This window comes from Molossus molossus, unplaced genomic scaffold (assembly GCF_014108415.1).
Source record: "Molossus molossus isolate mMolMol1 unplaced genomic scaffold, mMolMol1.p scaffold_m16_p_18, whole genome shotgun sequence".
Classification (NCBI taxonomy): domain Eukaryota; kingdom Metazoa; phylum Chordata; class Mammalia; order Chiroptera; family Molossidae; genus Molossus; species Molossus molossus.
This window is the reverse complement of record NW_023425353.1, coordinates 24135495-24141409: the sequence shown is the minus strand read 5'-3', so window position 1 is coordinate 24141409 and position 5915 is coordinate 24135495. Positions and strand designations below refer to the sequence as shown.

General features: G+C 41.6%; 1 pseudogene; it reads right to left on the bottom strand.

Annotated features, from left to right (window-relative positions):
• Window positions 1-4280: 4280 nt before the first annotated feature.
• Window positions 4281-5121, bottom strand: LOC118633532 (annotated as a pseudogene).
• Between the last annotated feature and the right edge of the window lie 794 nt (window positions 5122-5915).

Here is a 5915-nt window from a genome sequence, read left to right as displayed (position 1 = left end):
ATGGCATCAGACAGGGTCCCACAAGATCAGTCCCAGAACTGAAGACTCAGATGACTGGAGATATTCCTAATATACATAAAAAATTTCCAGCCCTGGCCGGTTTGGCTCAGCGATTAGAGCATCGGCCTGCGGTCCAGAGAGACCTGGGTTTGGTTCCCGCTAAGGGCACGTACTTTGGTTGCAGTTTGTCCCCGGCCCTGGTTGGGTCGTGTGGGTGGCAGCCACTCGATGTGTCGCTTTTACGTCGATGTTTTTCTTTCTCTCTCTCTCTCTCTCTCTCTCTCTCTCTCTCTCTCTCTCTCCCTCCCACTCTATCTGAACAAAATATTGAAAAATGTCCTCGGGTGAGGATAAAAAAAAAAAAAAAATTTCCAAATCTAAGTAATCTAAAAGAGATCATCACAGTCATTTATAATGGCAAAAAGTCAGAAATAAGGTACAATGGAATGCTGCACAATGATAATAGAGAATTTCTAATGATGTGGGAAACTGATGATAAAGTCAGCTGAGAAAGGCAAGTGAAAAACTGTTACTGCAGGATGATCTCAAAAGTAAAAAAATTATTTGCATAGACCAAGGACAGGAAGGATGTACTCGATAATTCTAACTCTGATGACTGCAGGTGACAGTGGTTAATAGAAACTCGTGGCTCAGTCCAGATGTAACAGTAGGGAGGGGTGGGGACTGAGGCAGGTCAGAGAGAACATGCCCTCTGGAAAGGGGGCACCTCGTGTATTGCTACCACTTCAAATCTGTAAAGAAAAGCTGGAAATCATGGTATTAATGTGAAATCCTCCAGTGTTAAAATATTAGCAACTATTTTATACTTTTTATTATTTATTTTTATTTTTTTAAATATATTTTTATTGCCCTGGCCAGTTTGGCTCAGCGGTTAGAGCGTCAGCCTGCGGTCCGCAGAGACCCGGGTTCGGTTCCCGCTAAGGGCACGTACTTCGGTTGCAGTTTGTCCCCGGCCCTGGTTGGTCGTGCGGGTGGCAGCCACTCGATGTGTCCCTTCACATCGATGTTTCTCTCTCTCTCTCCCTTCCTCTCGCTCCCTCCCACTCTATCTGTACAAAAAATGGAAAAATGTCCTCGGGTGAGGATAAAAAAAAAAAAAAAAAAAAAAAAAAAAAATAGCAACTATTTTATACTTTTTATTATTTATTTTTATTTTTTTAAATATATTTTTATTCATATTTTAGAGAGAGAGCAACATGAATTGGCTGTCTCCTGCACGCCCCCTACTGGGTATTGAGCCTGAAACCCGGGCATGTGCCCTGACCTGGAATCGAATGTGAACCTCTCAGTCCATGGGAGGGCACTCAATTCACTGAAGCACAGTGACCGGACCTAATTTATACTTTTTAAAACATGGTTTTGGCCCAAAAGTTTTTTTTGGTGGTTTGGCTTTAGCCTTTGATCCACGAATCTACCACCTTTGAATGACACCAAAATGTTGACTCCATCTGAGGGGTACGTGTACTAGAAAATTGAACTTTTCTTTATCATAGCTTTGGTAATTTTCCAGTTTCATAAACCAATGCATTAAAGAAAAATAATGAATGACTGTAACCCCATGGGACTGGGGTGTGTGTGTGTGTGTGTGTGTGTGTGTGTGTGTGTTCGTGTTCATGTGTGCATGTGTGTGAATGTTGAGGGACAGGTATATGTAGAAATTCTGTGAATGGCAGAACCTTCCTGAGCTTCATTTTATAAGATGAGGACAACAATTTCTGTTCTTGCTTACCTTACAAGATTGAGACTCAAGGAAGGTGTCAAATTGAGCAGACCTTGCAAATAACAAGGTGCTGTTGGAGATGAAGGTAAAAGTAGGTGCTCAGAAAAGACTGTCGTTTGAACGTAGGGGAGAAACGGAAGGAGGAAAGTTGTTAAGTCTCTGCAGAGTATTGGGAAGCACATGGTTTTAAAAGTGTGGGTATTCAAAGCACCCTGGCTTTGCCACTCACCAGCTGTGACACCTTGGTAAGACATCGTAATTACATTGGTAACTGGCATGTCGCACATTTCATAGGTGCTAATGCTGTGTTATGTACTTTGTATGCAGTATAACTTTCTGTGCCTAATTCCTGATCAAAAAAAGGAGGGGGGATAATCATAGTCCTTATTTTGAAGTGTCCTTGTGAGGATTAACTGAGATAATCCAGGTACCAAGTGTAAGACAGGACTCAATAAACAGCAATTCCCATTTTGATCTGGGATGGGTTTCACTGCTGGTTGAACCTACTTCATTTCACCTGTTCCCACTAATTCAAGGAGACCATAGATGGTGAATATAAGTGCAGGAGATTACTTATTTGAAATAGTAATTTTCTCCTTTCCATTACTTATTCAAAATATGTAATTTTTTTTTTCTTGGTTTCCTAAAGAAATTAGAAGCTCATTCAACTCACTGAGATAGTTTACAAACGGGAAGTAAAATCTGACTCTCATTCTGTTTGTGAAAAATTGCTTCATGTGTATCCTGAGAACGAGCGAGCCCACCTGCCACTGCTTGGCACCTGCAGGATCTCTCAGAGGCTTCTTAGGGAGCAGTGTCTATGTGTTTACCCAGCAAAATTGGGTGGGTGAGCACTTCCAGGTAAATGACCTTGTCAGGTAACCAAAATGTCTTTAAATGTTCTATCTATCTATCTATCTATCTATCTATCTATCTATCTATCTATCTATCATCTATCTGTCATCTATCTATATCTATCTGCCTACCTACCTACCTATCATCTATCTATCATCTATGTATCATCTCTAGTTCAATAAATGGTTTGTGCAATTTATCCTTTTAAGATGGGGGAGTGATTAATTAATATCTACCATGACAAAGTAACTGAGTGAGCTAAAGCAGACCCACGGTGGGGGTGGGGTGATGGTGGGGAGGGGAGTGGGGTTTGGGGGTGGGATATTTAAATACCAAACTTGAGTATAGACACTTTACACATATTCTCTCTTTAACCCTCACAGCGACCATGTAAGATGAATATAGTATCTTTTTACATATAAGGAAAAGAGATCCAGAGAGGGACAATAGTTTTGCCAGGGTCACACAGCAAGCAAATGGGAAGACAAGACTCCGTGCCAGGCCTTGGTGCCAAATAAAGTTAGATTTATTTGTGGTTTGTAAATTTCAAAAACAATGATTTTGATGACATCCTCCCATGAGTTGAACCTGCCTGCCCCCCGCCTTTTGCCCCTAAGAAATCAGAGCAGGGGCTCACAGAGCCTCCTTTACAGTCCATTAGCCAGTGAGATGGGATCACAGTGTACGGGGACAAAGGATTGTTCCCAAGGATTCCTGGGACTGCTCTGCCCCCCACAGGTCACCCCTGATACCATTCGTCACCCTGAAAGAGCGATCAGCCCCTCTCCCATTGTCATGTCCCCTCTTCTTGTCTTGGGGTTCTTCATGATGGCTATGGCAGCAAGCACCCTTTTCTCCCAAATTTCTTTTCTAATAAATCTTTATTTGCAAATGTTCACAGAGTGTTTCAGTCAGAATTGAAAGCCACGATCAGGAACTCCTTTGCGTAGTTATTACCTCTGACCAAGGCCTAAGAATTCACGGGGACAGATATCTTTCATGACCTACCTAAACGTAGGACAGTTCGTACATTCTCTAAGCGGTTCTGCGTGCTGCCAGCAGCCTTGGTCTTTCACTGTGACCCAGCAAACGTTGGTGACTCGAATGCTATCCTGTCCGTTAGCGGAAACCTCTGAAACCTGAGCGTGATTTTCCCAGTCTGGGCAGTTTTCTCATTCTGAATGCCTGAGCGTTTAGATCACACATTGAAATACCGGTAGAAAAACATTCATCTTTAGGCAGGTGGTATAGTTAACACATGGCAAGAAGCTGACAAGAAATGTAAACACGAGAGCATACAAATACTTCCAAGCACTGTGAACTTTGAACTTAATTAGCCTACTTTCCCTAAATTGTAGTGGCTCCAACAGGAAAGCCAGACGGCTGTAAGTGTGGATATGATTTAAGCTAACTCACATTCTTCCCAATTCCTGACACCAATATTAGACGTATAGTTGTATTATAGCAGCAAATAGTTGTAAGGGTGAGGTCTGCACACATATACAGAATTATTATATTTAAATTCATGTAGGACAATATTTACATTTTTGAGTTACAACTTTGAAGTTAGAAGATGAAATACAGCTTAAGTTTTACAACAAAGGAGACAAAAATACACAAGACAAAAATGGAGTTGACAGTAGAAATATATCTCTCCTTGATACATGTGGAAACTGTCAGAAAGCTACATCTTCTTAATCTGATTGTCCATCTCATTAAAATATGGGTGAGTCAGGGCCATTTTCCCAGAAATTCGTTTGGCAGGATCATAGACTAGCACTTTTGAGAGCAGATCCAAGCCATTTTCATCCCAGTTTTTGGCACGGATGCTGGGCTTCCTGGTTTCCACTTGGGGGATGTGTTCTTATAGTCCTGTAAAGACTCCGCATCTGGCCACGCTTCATTGTTGGCGGTACTCAGAGCTCTGAAAATTCTGAAGAGTTGATCAGTTTCTGAATCCGCATGGAAAATTGGTTGCTTAGTTGCTAATTCCATAAATATGGTACTTATACTACAAATGTCGACTGGAGCCGAATAGCGAGCTGACCCCAGCAATGCCTCTGAGGAGCTATACCGAAGTGTTACCACCGTAACAAGTGAAGAATCCATGAACTGACCAGGAGGGATAGAATCCAGGTATTTCTTTAGATCCATGGAAAGGTATTCAGAGATGAGATATAACCTGGAATCCTGCATGAGCCCATCTTGAAGACTTGTCCAATTTTCTCTGTTTTGGTGTACTCATCCATAGTCAATCAATAGGGCAGATGTGGGCAGGTGACCCTCGGTGAAAGTGGCGATGGAGGAGGCGGCTACCATGTGGGTGTCATTCTCTCTCTAACTTCCCAGATTCAGCTTTGAAACGAAGTCTCTCCCAAATTTCGAAGGCTCATATCAATGATAAACATGGATCCATGTTTATTACAAAGAATAAGATATAATTTCTTCGGGATGAGTTATGTCTAGAAATACTGAGCAATGCCACCATATAGGCCCTCTCGACTTGGAAAACTGGAGTCGACCATAGTGTGGCAGGAACACAGGTGCTGTACTCACAGCTTCCCTGCCAGGTGCCTGGAAGGATGCTCTGCTGCTTGCTTTGGACTCGAGGATATTTTTCCATTGATTTGTTTGACAGAGTGGAAGGGAGGGAGGGAGAAAGAGAGAGAGAAACATTGGTACGAGAGAGACATATGAATTGGTTGTCTCCCGCACAACCTGGACAGGGGCCAGGGACAGAACCTGCAACCCAGGTACGTGCCCTTGACCTGGAACCGAACCTGCGACCCTTCAGTCTGTAGGCCGACGCTCTAAGCTATGAGCCAAATCAGCCAGGGCCACAACCAATTCTTTTAAAACAGACAAATGAAAAGCAAAGGGAAAGCCTCAACATAAGTGTGTGTGTGTGTGTGTGTGTGTGTGTGTGTATATATATATACATATATGTCAGTATATATTTTTATGAGCAAAAGGAAACATAAAATTAACACTAAACTGGTGACTTAAGGGGTGGGATGGGTAGGAAAGGGAGGGTGACGTTTTTCTTTAAATTTCCTGTTTGGTTTGACTTGTTACAATAGCATGTACTATTAAAAATTTAAAAACAAAAAACAAAAAAACCCACAACTGTATACTTACAGGAGAGCTGCAAAGAAAGTTCTTAAAATCCTCACTCAGCTTCTCATAATGGTAACATGGTACATCTATCAAAACTGAGAATTATTACAAGTACATCACTATTTAAACATTTTTTTTTTTTTTTTTTTTTTTTTTTTTTTACATTCAGGTAGTTTATTTGAATGGAAATCCTCAGCTTGAT